The sequence below is a fragment of the Stegostoma tigrinum genome, chromosome 22, assembly GCF_030684315.1.
Source record: "Stegostoma tigrinum isolate sSteTig4 chromosome 22, sSteTig4.hap1, whole genome shotgun sequence".
NCBI lineage: Eukaryota > Metazoa > Chordata > Chondrichthyes > Orectolobiformes > Stegostomatidae > Stegostoma > Stegostoma tigrinum.
In genome coordinates, this window is record NC_081375.1 from 55,226,031 (window position 1) to 55,241,247 (window position 15,217).

A 15,217-nucleotide genomic window follows, 5' to 3' on the forward strand; every position below is an offset into this window, starting at 1 on the left:
GAAGGTAATGAAACAGGGCAAATGGTTGAAATATAAGTGGAGGAGCATTTTGTAGATAGCAGTCATAACTCGGATTCAAAACTGTTTGGCAAGGATAAGGCTGGGTTTTTAATCAAAGCTCTCAACTGAGGTAAGGCTGATTTTAGTAAGATCAGACAAAATGTGACCAGAGTGGATTGGGAGCAGACACTTTCAGGTAAATCTGTCTTGGAGCAGTTGGATGCATTCAAAAAGGAAGTTGGGATAGTATGGGGCCAACATTTTCCAATAAGGACAAAGGGTGGGATCGTCAAACCCTGTGAACTCTAGATATGAAGGGATATACAACATTGGATTAAGAGAAAAAGGAAATTTATGGCAGATACTGAGGGCTCAAAACAGCAGAAACCCCAGAGGAGATCAGAATATGAAAAAGGGAACTTAAAAAGAAAGATGAGGTTCAAAAGAAATACAAAAGAATTCTGGCAGGTAAAACAAAAAAATTCTAAATTGCTTCACAGGTGCATTAATGGTAAAAGAACGAGGGTAAGGGTAGGGCCTGTTAACGACCACACTGGTAATTTGTGCATAAAGCCAGAGGATACAGCTATGGTTCTGAATAACCTGGGTCTGGGAGCAAGACCGAGAAGACGTCGGGTCTCCATCATCCAGAAGCTTTCTGTCTTCTCTACAGCAAAAGCCATTTTAAACCTCAAGAAAGTCAATTTACCTTTCACCATTTGCAGGTAGCTGTGATTTTTAAATTGATAAATCAAAGACCTTGAAGGCCACAGGTGCCAACAGTGCAGTGGTAAAGTGAGCTCGTTCAGCTTGTACCAGCTCTTAAAAAGCGCCTATAGAATCAGTCTCCAAAACGCATCACTACACACTTTTCACCATTGTTACCTTGAACAGGTATAACAAATAAGTGCAGGACTGGCCCAGCTGAACCCTCCAGCCTTCTCCAACATTCAACATGATCTAAACTCTCCTTCTGTGGCTGAAACCTGTGACATTTGATTTCTTGAATCAAAACTATCATGATTTTAGGCTTACGTATGTTCAATGACAGAGATTGCACCAACAATCCTAGACAATTCTAAAAGCCCACAACCTGGAATGAAAGAATCCCTGCTAATTTTAGAGCGTGACAGCTGAGCCCCCTCATCCTGCCACAGAGAACCAAAAAGTGGACTTTGTGAGATGACCTTCAGCAGAGTCACTGAGTAACAATGTCTAACTACTTGACATTGAAGAGACCCATATCTGCAGCTGCTACCATAAACTCAGCTCTCTGGTGCCCCACAAGAGGTCAAATCAAAATGCAAGTTTGTAATAATTGTTTGAACTTCACTTCCAACAATTCCCACCCACCCCCCCGCTCTCTCTCCCTCCCCTCCTCTACCAATATCTTCTCCAACCACATCAGTGCTATTCCCTGAAGAGTCTTCCACTTCCTTTTTCACATATCAGTGGATACAGATTTAACATGAAAGGAAAAAAATACATGTGACATGTTAGAGCTTTTACACAGTAAGTGGTTAGGTAATGTAGGAATTCTAATCTGCATGTGGATTGAAGAAGCCAGTTGGCAAAAAGTAGCCTAAGTAGTGAGTTCCTAGAATGTTTTCAAGATAGTTCCTTAAACCGCGCATTCTGAGGCCAACCAGAGAGCAGGGTAAACCACACCTGGGTATTGTGCATTGGGATGGTGACTGTATAGTGAAGGTTCCCTTGGCAGCAAATAATGAGATCGACTTTTACATGATTTGAGAAACAGAAAGATAGAGCCAAAATGAGCATTTTCAGCCTGAACAAGGACAATTGTGAGGGCATGAAAACTAAGGTAACTGAAGTAAACTGGCAAACAAGGGTAAAGAGATGGGTCACGAGGGATGCAGTGACAGACATTTAAGGGGATTTTTCATAATATGCAAGAAATTATGTTAAACTATAAAAGTCAATGATAGTAGAAAACATAAAAACTAATGACTGCAAAGTAACGGGTCAAATTTTGAACTTGAAATAAAGTAGAGTGATTAAAAGATTAATAAGAAGAGAAAGTTAGAGAAGAAGAGAAAGCTAACCAGAAATAGGAAAACATTGAGTTTCTATAATGAAAAGAAACTAGTTAACAAAGTGAACATTAGTTTTCTAGAAAACCAAACTGGAGAATTAATAATGGAAAATAAGAAGATGGCAGATTAATTGAACAGAGTTCACATCAGTCTTCACTAGAGGATCCCATAAGTAGTTGTACATTAGGAATTGGAAGGAAGTGAGGAACTCGACAATTATAATTCCCAGGATGTTGCACGAAGTAAATTGTTGGAGCAGCGGACTGACTGACATCACCAGGGCATTTTAAAATAGGTAACTACTGAGATAGTTGATGTGGTGACTTTAATTTTCCAAAATTGCCTAGATTTGAGGAAGGTTCTGTCAGATTGAATTGCTGGATGTGAGTGCTCGCTGAGCTGGAAGGTTAGTTTTCAGATGTTTCGTCACTTTTTTTTGGAAAAAAAATACTTTATTCATAAGATGTACAAAAAATAAAAACATATTTATACACCTACCCAGTCATGCAAGCCACTCCGGGTTACCCAGGGGGTACATACACCAACTGAAAAAAGGAAAAAAAAAACAAAGCAAAGAAAATACCCTGGCAGTCGTCACCTCGCACAGTCCCAGTTGGCCCCCTGACCAGTTGGGGAAGGCGCCAGCTGGGCCCAGTTACCAGATAGGGCCCTTTTTTCTATTCTGGACGAGGGGTTTCAGACCGTGGTCTTTCCCCACCACGCCTTGGCAGCGGCTGCCCCAAGCTTTAGCGCGTCCCTCAGCACATAGTCCTGGACCTTGGAGTGCGCCAGTCTGCAACATTCGGTCGGGGTCAGTTCTTTCAGCGGGCAGACCAAAGGAGCGTCTTTCACCGCATTGATGGTCCTCCAGGCGCAGTTGATGTTGGTTTCTGTCTGCGTCCCGGGAAACAGCCCGTAGAGCTGTCATGGAGCTGCTCGGGACGAACCTCGACAAATACCACTGCATCCCCCTCCAGACCTCCTGCGCGTAGGCACACTCCAGAAGGAGGTGATTGACAGTCTCGTTCTCTCTTTCTCCTCTCCCCCCCCCCCCCCCCCTCCCCCCCCCCCCTCCCCCCCCCCCCGCCGCCGCAGCCGCCTCGAGGGCAGCGTGCGGTGGCGCAGAGATTCTGGGCATGCATAAAAGATCTCACTGGCAGAGCCCCTCTCGCCACCAGCCAAGCAATGTCCTTGTGCTTGTTTGAAAGTTCTGGCAATGAGGCATTCTGGCAAACGACTTTGGCAGTCTGCGTGGGGAACCACACGACGGGATCCACTCTCTCCTTTCCCCGAAGGGTCTCAAGGATACTATGTGCTGACCACTGCCTGACGGCCTTGTGGTCAAAGGTGTTTCCCTTCAAAAATTTCTCCACGAAGGACAGGTGGTACTGGACGGTCCAACTACTCGGAGCATTCCGCAGCAACGAGGCCAGGCCCATCCTTCGCAACACCAGGGACAGGTAGAACCTCAGTAAGTAGTGACACTTGGTTTGTGTACTGAGGATCTACGCACAGCTTGATGCAGCTGCACACAAAGGTAGCCGTCAGGGCGAGGGTGGCGTTCGGTACGCCCTTCCCCCCCATTTTCCAGGTCTTTGTACATGGTGTCCTCGTGGACCCGGTCCATCCTCGACCCCCAAATGAAGTGGAAGATGGCCCGGGTGACTGCAGCGGCGCAGGTCCAGGGAATAGGCCAGGCCTGGGCCACATACAACAGTACCAAAAACCCCTTGCACCTGACAACCAGGTTCTTACCCGCGATGGAGGGGGACTGGAGCGTCCACCTGCCCAGCTTCTGCTTCAATTTGGTGATACACTCCTCCCAAGTCTTAGTGCACGCCCCAGCTCCACCAAACCAAACACCCAGCACCTTCACGTAGTCTGTCCTGACGGTGAAGGGAATGAAGGAGCGGTCATCCCAGTTCCCAAAGAACATGACCGCGCTCTTACACCTATTGATTTTGGCACCCGAGGCCAGTTCAAACTGGCCGCAGATGTCCAATAGTCTACTCACCGACCGACGATTGGTGCAGAAGACGGCGACATCGTCCATGTACAGGGAGGTCTTGACCTGAAGGCCTCCGCTGCCTGGGATAGTCACACCCTTCAGGCTCACATCCTTCCTGATGGATGCGGCAAAGGGCTCCACGCAGCACACGAACAAGGCAGGAGGGAGCAGGCAGCCCTGCCCAACTCCAGATCTAACAGGAAATCTGTCCGATTCCCAACCGTTGATCGAGACTGCGCTAGTGACGTTGGCGTAGAGCAGCCGGATCCAATTGCGGATGCCCTCCCCGAACCCCAATTTGGAGAGGATGTCACTCACGTAAGCATGAGGGACCTTGTCGAAGGCCTTCTCCTGGTCCAGGCTGATGAGGCAGGTGTCCACCCTCCTGTCCTATACGTAGGCGATCACATCCCTGATGAGCGCGAGGCTCTCAGCGATCTTCCTGCCCGGCACAGCACAGGTTTGGTCAGGGTGAATCACTGACTCCAGGACAGACCTGACCCGGTTGACTATGACCTTGGCCAGGATTGTGTCGTCCATGTTCAATAGTGAAATGGGACGCCAATTCTTAATTTCTTCCCTCTCCCCCTTCCTCTTGTAACTGAGGGTGATGATGCCCTTCCTCATGGGCTGGCACATTTCTCCTGCCTGAAGAGCACTATCGTACACCTCCAGGCCGACTAGGTCCCACAGAGCGGAATACAGCTCGACTGGTAAGCCATCACTCCTGGGAGTCCTATTCCTCTCCAAGGACTTGAGGGCTCTGGCCAGCTCATCCAGGGATATCGGCCAGTCCAGCCGCTCCCTCGTGCCGTTGTCTAAGATCTCCGTGATAGACGACAGGAACGACTCGGAGGCCGTGCTGTCCGTGGGCTTCGTGTCGTACAGTCCGGCATAGAAGGATCTGCTGATCCTCAAAATGTCGGGCCGAGACGACGTCACCGAGCCGTCGTCCTCCTTCAGCCGGCTAAGCACAGAGCTCTCTTTGTGCACCTTCTGAAAGAAGAAACGCGAGCACATCTCGTCCTGGTCCACGGAGCGGACCCTGGACCGGAAGATTATCCTGGAGGCCTCCGCGGCGAAGAGCGAGGCTTGCTGGCCCCTCACCTCATGGAGGTCCTCCATGACATCGACCCCCATCAACTGCAGAAGGAGCAGGTTCTGCACCCTTTTCTGGAGTCGCGACAGCTTTCCCCGCCTCTCTCTCGCCTTCCGAACACCCTTGAGGACGAAGAACCTCTTGATGTTCTCCTTCACCGTCTCCCACCAGTCGCCCGGAGACTAAAAGAGGGGTTTCATGGTTCTCCAACCGGGTTACTTCCTCTTAAGCTCCTCTACGTTCTCTGGGGTCAACAGAGTCATGTTGAGCCGCCACGTCCCGTTGCCGGCCGGCTGGTCATCCTGTAAGTGACAGTCGGCCAGCAGGAGGCAGTGGTCAGAGAAGAACACCGGCTCAATGCCAGTGGACCTGACCGAGAATGCCCGTGACACAAACAGAAAGTCTATCCTTGAGCGAATAGACCCGTCTGGCCATGACCAGGTGTACCTCCGCTGCGTTCTGTTTGCAGGGGTGCTGAAGACGTCAAGCAGCTTGGCGTCCTTCACCGTGCCCAGCAGGAATCTGGACGTGATGTCCAGTTGACTCCCCCCACACGCTGTCCCCACGCCGGATCTTCCATCTGCATCGATGATGTAGTTGAAGTCTCCGCCTAGGATGACCGTCCTGGACGTAGCCAGCAGGGGTGGAAGCCGCTGCAGGACGGCCAACTGCTCATTCTGTGCCGCTGGGGCATACACGGTGATCAACCACAGGGGACCGTTCCTGTAGGTGATGTCAGCCACTAGGAGGCGCCCCCCCACCACCTCCTGAACTTGAGAGATGGTGAAGTTGCGCCCCTGCAGCAGAATAGCCAGGCCCGAGGAGCGACAGTCGTTACCCCCCCCGACCAGATCGAAGACCCACAGGTCCAGGCGCCGGACCATTTCCCGTACCTGCCGAGGTGCGGTATCCTACACTCCTGCAGAAACAGGAGGTCCGCCTTGATGGTGGTCAGGTAGGCCAACGTGGACACACATCTTGCGGTTGACTTGACGCTGCGCACATTAATGCTCGCAATTCGTACCCCCATTGTGGGCAGTGACCGCAGTACCCTCCCCAAGTCCAAGGTCCAGCCCCTCCATCTGTCCCTGCATGCCCATTGCCCGGGCTAACTGCTGGACGCTCTCCAGGCTCAGGAAACCGTCCGTGCTGCCTTCCGGGTGGCATCCCCCCGTCAGGGGTGCAGAGGCAGGGGGGGTCCGGCTCCGGGTCAGGCTGGGGACGCTCTGTTTCTTCCTTCTTGCCTGGAAGTTCCGGGGGGCCCTCCAGTGCCCCAGCGGCACTTGACTGGGTGTCGGAGGGAGCCTCAGGACGCCTCCCGTCACCTGGAAGCGTGGTGCGGCTTTCCTTCCCCCTCGAGACCTTTAACTTCTGCTTCGGGTGGGCCCTCTCTGAATCCCCCTCGTCAGAGGAGCTCTTCTCGCCCCCCTGTAGCTGCCTCTTCCCGCCTGATGGTTGCGGTTCCTGGGCCCGTCGACGTACCTTCCTCCTTGCTTTCCAGACCGTTGTCCACTCCCCTGGGTCGACTGTCGCCGCCTCCATCGACTCCGGGTTGTTGGGTGGGGGAAGCGGAGCCTGCAGGGGCACTTTGCTGGCCTCGGGCCCATCCTGCGGGGCTGGGCCCTCCTGCACGACCTGGACCTCCTGCACGTTAGTGGGGTCCTTGCTGGGCCCTGGTGCCTTCCTCTCCTCCGGAGGGGCTGGCCTCGTATTGCCCCTGTCAGCGACCTGGGCGTAGGTGGCACTCCGCTGTGGGCATGCCCTATAGAAGTGGCCCGCTTCCCCGCAAAGGTTGCAGCTTCTCTCTCGTGGGCAATCCTTTGCAAGGTGTCCCTCCTCCCTGCAGATGGTGGCTTTGCAGTTGGCCGCCATGTGACCTGACCTACCACAGGCATGGCAGACTTTAGATTGCCCTGCATAGGTCAGGTAGCTCTTGCTCCCACCAATCGCGAAGTTGGACAGTGGGTGTACGACGTTCCCATCCACGCCCATCCTCAGCGTCACCTTGACCTGCCTCTTACTGGTCCAGATGCCAAAGGGGTCCATGATGTCAGTTAGGTCACCTTCCACCTTCACGTACCTTCCAAGGAAGGTCAGGACATCAACTGCTGGCACATGCGGGTTGTACATGTGTACAGTCACCATACGGCTCCTCTGCGCTGGCATCACGAACAGCAGGACAGCGGTCAATACAGAGAGGGGGCTCTCACCTCCTTTCTCCTTGAAAACCTCCAGCAAGCATTCACAAAGCTTGGCACTCCTGAAGGTCACATCGTAAAAACCTCCTCCGGGGAAATCCTGCAGGCAGTAAATGTCTGCAGCAGCGAACCCACAACAGTCCAACAGGACCCTCTTCATGAAGAAGGTGCGGTCCACAGGTGCACCTTCGTCCACCTTCTTTACGGAAACACAGATGGTGTTCCGGACCCCCTGACCTGGGGCACGAGCACTTGCCGCAGCCATCGTTGCAGGTTGGCTGCTCCCCTGAACCAGGGTTAGAACCCTGAACCAGGTTGTGCTCCTTAGAAGCCAGCATTAAGATCCACTGGTTGCAAGGGTGCACAGCCAACCCGATGTCCTTCTTTCACCTCCAAGACAGCACTCTCCTCCTCGGTCCACAAGTGAGTGGGTCTTTATTTTGTTCCAGATGTAAGCTGGTTCACTGAGCTGGAAGGTTTGTTCCCAGATGTTTTGTCACTTTTTTTTATTTGAAAAAATATACTTTATTCATAGAATGTACAAAAAAAAACATTTATACACCTACCCAGTCATGCAAGCCACTGCGGGTTACCCGGGGGTACGTACACCAACTAAAAGGAAAAAAACAAAAGAGAAAAAAAAACAAAGCACCCCGGCAGTCGTCACCCCGCACAGTCCCAGTTGGCCCCCTGACCAGTTGGGGAAGGCGCCAGCTGGGCCCAGTTACCAGATAGGATTCTTTTCCCTTTTCTGGAAAAGGGGGCTCATACGGTGGTCTTTCCTCACCGCGCCTTGGCGGCGGCTGCCCAAAGCTTTAGCGCGTCCCTCAGCACGTAGCCCTGGACCTTGGAGTGCGCCAGTCTGCAACACTCGGTCGGGGTCAGTTCTTTCAGCTGGCAGACCAGCAAGTTGCGGGCAGACCAAAGAGCGTCTTTCACCGCATTGATGGTCCTCCAGGCGCACTTGATGTTGGTCTCGGTGTGCGTCCCCGGAAACAGCCTGTAGAGCACGGAGTCCCGCGTCACGGAGCTGCTCGGGACGAACCTCGACAAATACCACTGCATCCCCCTCCAGACCTCCTGCGCATAGGCACACTCCAGAAGGAGGTGATCAACAGTCTCGTCCCCCCCGCAGCCACCTCGAGGGCAGCGTGCGGTGGTGCAGAGATTCCGGGCATGCATAAAGGATCTCACTGGCAGAGCCCCTCTCACCGCCAGCCAAGCAATGTCCTTGTGCTTGTTTGAAAGTTCTGGCGATGAGGCATTCTGCCAAACAACTTTGGCAGTCTGCATGGGGAACCACACGACGGGATCCACCCTCTCCTTTTCCCGAAGGGTCCTGAGGATACTACGTGCTGACCACTGCCTGACGGCCTTGTGGTCAAAGGTGTTTCCTTTCAAAAATTTCTCCACGAAGGACAGGTGGTACGGAACGGTCCAACTACTCGGAGCGTTCCGCGGCAACGAGGCCAGGCCCATCCTTCGCAACACCGGGGACAGGTAGAACCTCAGTAAGTAGTGACACTTGGTGTTTGCGTACTGAGGATCTACGCACAGATTGATGCAGCCACACACAAAGGTAGCCGTCAGGGCGAGGGTGGCGTTCGGTACGCCCTTTCCCCCATTTCCCAGGTCTTTGTACATGGTATCTCTGCGGACCCGGTCCATCCTCGACCCCCAAATGAAGTGGAAGATGGCCCGGGTGACCGCAGCGGCGCAGGTCCAGGTAATAGGCCAGGCCTGCGCCACATACAACAGTACCGAAAGCCCCTCGCACCTGACAACCAGGTTCTTACCCGCGATGGAGAGGGACCGGAGCGTCCACCTGCCCAGCTTCTGCTTAAATTTGGAGATACGCTCCTCCCAAGTCTTAGTGCAAGCCCCAGCTCCACCAAACCAAACACCCAGCACCTTCAGGTAGTCTGTCCTGACGGTGAAGGGGATGAAGGAGCGGTCGTCCCAGTTCCCGAAGAACATGACCTCGCTCTTACCCCTATTGACTTTGGCACCCGAGGCCAGTTCAAACTGGCCGCAGATGTCCAATAGTCTACTCACCGACCGACGATCGGTGCAGAAGACGGCGACATCATCCATGTACAGGGAGGTCTTGACCTGAAGGCCTCCGCTGCCTGGGATAGTCACGCCCCTCAGGCTCACGTCCTTCCTGATGGAGGCGGCGAAGGGCTCCACACAGCACACGAACAAGGCAGGAGAGAGCGGGCAGCCCTGCCTGACTCCAGATCTAACAGGAAAACTGTCTGATTCCCACCTGTTGATCGAGACTGCGCTAATGATGTTGGCGTAGAGCAGCCGGATCCTATTGCGGATGCCCTCCCCGAACCCCAATTTGGAGAGGACGTTCCTCACGTAAGCATGAGAGACCCTGTCGAAGGCCTTCTCCTGGTCCAGGCTGACGAGGCAGGTGTCCACCCGCCTGTCCTGTACGTAGGCGATCGTATCCCTGATGAGCACGAGGCTCTCAGCGATCTTCCTGCCCGGCACAGCACAGGTTTGGTCAGGGTGAATCACCGACTCCAGGACAGACCTGACCCGGTTGGCAATGACCTTGGCCAGGATTTTGTAGTCCACGTTCAAAAGTGAAATGGGACGCCAATTCTTAATTTCTTCCCTCTCCCCCTTCCTCTTGTAAATGAGGGTGATGATGCCCTTCCTCATGGACTTGCACATTTCCCCTGCCCGAAGCGCACTATCGTACACCTCCAGCAGGTCCTGGCCGACCAGGCCCCACAGAGCAGAATACAGCTCGACCGGTAAGCCATCGCTTCCGGGAGTCCTATTCCTCTGCAAGGACATGAGGGCTCTGGCCAGCTCGTCCAGGGATATCGGCCGGTCCAGCCACTCCCTCGTGCCGTCGTCTAAGACCTCCGTGATAGACGACAGGAACGACTCGGAGGCCGTGCTGTCCGTGGGCTTCGTGTCGTACAGTCCGGCATAGAAGGATCTGCTGATCCTCAAAACGTCGGGCCGAGACGACGTCACCGAGCCGTCGTCCTCCTTCAGCCGGCTAAGCACAGAGCTCTCTTTGTGCACCTTCTGAAAGAAGAAACGCGAGCACGTCTCGTCCTGCTCCACAGAGCGGACCCTGGACCGGAAGATTATCCTGGAGGCCTCCGCGGCGAAGAGCGAGGCTTGCTGGCCCCTCACCTCACGGAGGTCCTCCGTGACATCGACCCCCATCAACTGCAGAAGGAGCAGGTTCTGCACCCTTTTCTGGAGTCGCGACAGCTTTCCCCGCCTCTCTCTTGCCTTCTGAACACCCTTGAGGACAAAGGACCTCTTGATGTTCTCCTTCACCGTCTCCCACCAGTCGCCTGGAGACTCAAAGAGGGGTTTCACGGTTCTCCAACCGGTGTACTCCCTCTTAAGCTCCTCGACGTTCTCTGGGGTCAACAGAGTCGTGTTGAGCTTCCACGTCCCCTTGCCGGCCGGCTGGTCGTCCTGTAAGTGACAGTCGGCCAACAGGAGGCAGTGGTCAGAGAAGAACACCGGCTCGACACCAGTGGATCTGACCGAGAACGTCCGTGACACAAACAGGAAGTCTATCCTTGAGCGGATAGACCCGTCTGGCCACGACCAGGTGTACCTCTGCTGCGCTCCGTCTGCAGGGGTGCTGAAGACGTCGAGCAGCTTGGCGTCCTTCACCGTGCCCATCAGGAATCTGGACGTGACGTCCAGTTGAATCCCCCCACCCGCTGTCCCCACGCCGGATCTTCCATCTGCATCAATGATGCAGTTGAAGTCTCCGCCTAGGATGACCGGCCTGGACGTAGCCAGCAGGGGTGGAAGCCGCTGCAGGACGTCCAACCGCTCACTCCGTACCACTGGGGCGTACACGTTGGTCAGCCTCAGGGGAGCATTCCTGTAGGTGATGTCAGCCACTAGGAGGCGCCCCCCCCACCACCTCCTGAACTTGAGAGATGGTGAAGTTGTGCCCCCGCAGCAGAATAGCCAGGCCCGAGGAGCGACAGTCGTTACCCCCCGACCAGATCGAAGGCCCACAGGTCCAGGCGCCGGACCATTTCCCGTACCTGCCGAGGTGCGGTATCCCGCACTCCTGCAGAAACAGGAGGTCCGCCTTGATGGTGGTCAGGTAGGCCAACGTGGACACACATCTCGCGGTTGACTTGACGCTGCGCACATTAATGCTCGCAATTCGTACCCCCATTGTGGGCAGTGACCGCAGTACCCTCCCCAAGTCCAAGGTCCAGCCCCTCCGTCTGTCCCTTCATGCCCATTGCCCGGGCTAACTGCTGGACGCTCTCTGGGCTCAGGAAACCGTCTGTGCTGCCTTCCGGGTGGCATCCCCCCGTCAGGGGTGCGGAGGCAGGAGGGTCCGGCTCCGGATCAGGCTGGGGACGTGCTGTTTCCTCCTTCCCGCCTGGAAGTTCCGGGGGGCCCTCCAGTGCTCCAGCGGCACTTGACTGGGTGTTGGAGTGAGCCTCAGGACGCCTCCCGTCACCTGGAAGTGGGGCGCTGCTTTCCTTCCCCCTCGAGACCTTTAACTTCTGCTTCGGGTGGGCCCTCTCCGAATCCTCCTCATCAGAGGAGCTCTTATAGCCCCCCTGTAGCTGTCTCTTCCCTCCTGATTGTTGCGGTTCCTGGGCCTGTCGACGCACCTTCCTCCTCGCTTTCCGGACTGTAGTCCACTCCCCTGGGTCGCCTGTCGCCGCCTCCATTGGCTCCGGGTTGTCGGGGGGGATCGGAGCCTGCAGGGGTGCTTTGCTGGCCTCGGGCCCATCCTGCAGGGCTGGGCCCTCCTGCACATTAGTGGGGTCCTTGCTGGGCCCTGGTGCCTTCCTCTCCTCCGGGGGGGCTGGCCCCGCATTTCCCCTGCCGGCGACCTGGGCGTAGGTGGTACCCCGCCGCGGGCATGCCCTATAGAAGTGGCCCGCTTCCCCGCAAAGGTTGCAGCTTCTCTCTCGTGGGCAATCCTTTGCAAGGTGTCCCTCCTCCCTGCAGATGGTGGCTTTGCAGTCGGCCGCCATGTGACCTGACCTACCACAGGCATGGCAGACTTTAGGTTGCCCTGCATAGGTCAGGTAGCCCCTGCTCCCGCCGATCGCGAAGCTGGACGGTGGGTGTGCGACATTCCCGTCTGCGCCCATCCTCAGCGTCACCTTGACCTGCCTCTTACTCGTCCAGATGCCAAAGGGGTCCACCATGTCAGTTAGGTCCCCTTCCACCTTCACATACCTTCCGAGGAAGGTCAGGACATCAACTGCTGGCACATGCGGGTTGTACATGTGTACAGTCACCATACGGCTCCTCTGTGCTGGCATCACAAACAGTGGGACAGCGGTCAATACAGAGAGGGGGCCCTCACCTCCTTTCTCCTTGAAAACCTCCAGGAAGCGCTCGCAAAGCTTGGCACTCCGGAAGGTCACATCGTAAAAACCTCCTCCGGGGAAATCCTGCAGGCAGTAAATGTCCACAGCAGCGAACCCACAACAGTCCAACAGGACCCTCTTCACGAAGAAGGTGCGGTCCACAGGTGCACCTTCATCCACCTTCTTTACGGAAACACGGATGGTGTTCCGGACCCCCTGACCTGGGGCACGAGCACTTGCCGCAGCCATCGTTGCAGGTTGGCTGCTCCCCTGAACCAGCGTTAGGCCGAAGCCAGCATTAAGATCCACTGGTCGCAAGGGTGCACAGCCAACCCGACATCCTCCTTTCACCTCCAAGACTGCACTCTCGTCCTCTCAGTCCACAAGAGAGTGGGTCTTTATTGTGTTCGAGATGTAAGCTGGTTCACTGAGCTGTAAGGTTTGTTCCCAGATGTTTTGTCACCATTCTAGGTAACATCATCAGTGAGCCTCCAACGAAGCACTGGTGTTATGTCCTGCTTTCTATTTATCTGGTTAGGTTTCCTTGGTTTGGTGATGTCATTTCCTGTGTTGGTGATGTCATTTCCTGTTCTTTTTCTCAGAGGGTAGTAGATTGGCTCCGAATCAATTTGTTATTAATTGAATTGCATACATTAATTTCCAGTCTCTATTCATAATGACTGATAAACAATTTGCCTGTCTCACACTGTCCTCCGTCTTTCTTTGACCATCCCCTTTCTCATCCTCTCTGAGTCTCCCTTTCAGTATTTATCTTAGTGTTTTCTAATTTGCCTCTGTTTTCTCAGTCCCTTCTCCTCTTACTCTGCCTGTCATTTTTTCCATTTCTCTCTCTCCATGCCAGTCTCTCTTTTTGGTCTTTCTGTGTTTATATCAACAACTCCTTTGTGTGTGTCTTTCTCTCTCCTTTCCAGTCTCTCCCTCTCTCAGCATTGCTGTTGCCCTCTCCTTGTGTGCCATTGTCTTCTCTCCCTCTTCCTGCCCTGTATTCCCTTCTTTCTCACTCACTTTCTGTCTGCATCCCTCCAGATCTTCCTCATCTGTGAAACACACTATCTTTCAATCCCCCTGCCCTCCTATTATCAAATCTTTCCTTTTTCCCCCCTCTGTATCTTAGCGACTCATTCCACTTTCACTCTCTGATTATGTTACATCTTCTTCCCTGTATCTTCACTCTTTCTCTGTCTCTTTTAGTGTTTTCCCTTCTCTCAGAATATCAGAAATGGGTACTGGAATAGACCATATTACTCCACCAGTCCTCTGCACTATTTAAACATGGCTGATCATTATCTGAACTTCTATAAATCTGTGCCCCTGGTTAATATAAGGAATTCACTGCCTGAAAGGGTCATGTTGTGGAGGTGCCTAATGAAGGAGCAAAGCTCTGAAAGCTTGTGATTGCAAATAAAACTGACTCTCAACTGGTGTTGTGCGACTTCTGCCTGAACAGGTGGCAGAGGCAGGACCCAAGACATTTAAGAAGTACTTAGAACTTTTGAAATGCCACAGTACGCAAGGTTATGGGCCAAGTGCTGGAAAGTAGGAAAGTGAATGAATGGCTGTTTTATGACTGCAACTATCATAGTGGGCAGAAGGGGCTGTTTTACTGCTGTAAAACTGCTATAACTTTCCCAACCATTCCAAATCCCTTAATTCCCTTCGGAACCAAAATCCATCAATCTGGACAGGAAAGATGGGGAAAATCTGTTCCTATCATGAGCAGAGAGCAAAGCTAGATTGAAGGTAACTGGCAATGACAATGAAAATTTGCACACAACAGGGATAACATCTGCCTTAGTGGGCTGAAGGTATATTTAATTCAAAAATTAAGAGGATACTGGATTATTATCCAAAAAGGAATATGTACAACTATTGCTATATGGACACCAAGATCACTACGTTCATTCTTCATTCAGACAGCCAGTGCGGACGTGACGGGCCAAATCGTCTCCTCTGCTGCAATAATTCTTGAAATTCTACTTCTGCTCAACTTCCTAAATCCCGCCTGAGTCGCTTTTTGCTCAGTTTACGTTCATCAGTACCTTCTGTAGCCTGGAGGGGGCAGTGTTGCACCACCCTCTGTGTCCCGGAGCAAGGCAGTGCAGGAGCGCCCTCTGAGACCAGCAGTCAGTGCAGGAGCACCATCGCAGGCAGGGTGGTGGAAGTGTGGCGTCAGTAATTGTGGAACTGGACACACACACAGTAGGTCAGACAGCGTCAAAGGAGCTGGAAAATCAATGTTTCAGGCCAAATCCCTTCGTCAGGATTAAGGAGATGGAGTAGGATGGTCCTGGTGAAAGGTAGGTGGGATGGCGATAGACAGGTGCAGGTAAAGAGTTATAGTTATTGGTCAGTAGGAAGGATGGAGTGGATAGGTGAATAGGACGATGTACAAGTTAGGATGGTCAGGGAAGCAGGACATGGGATAGGGCTGGGGGTGGAGGGATTTTGAAACTGCTGAAGTCAATATTCAGTCCATTAGGCTGTAA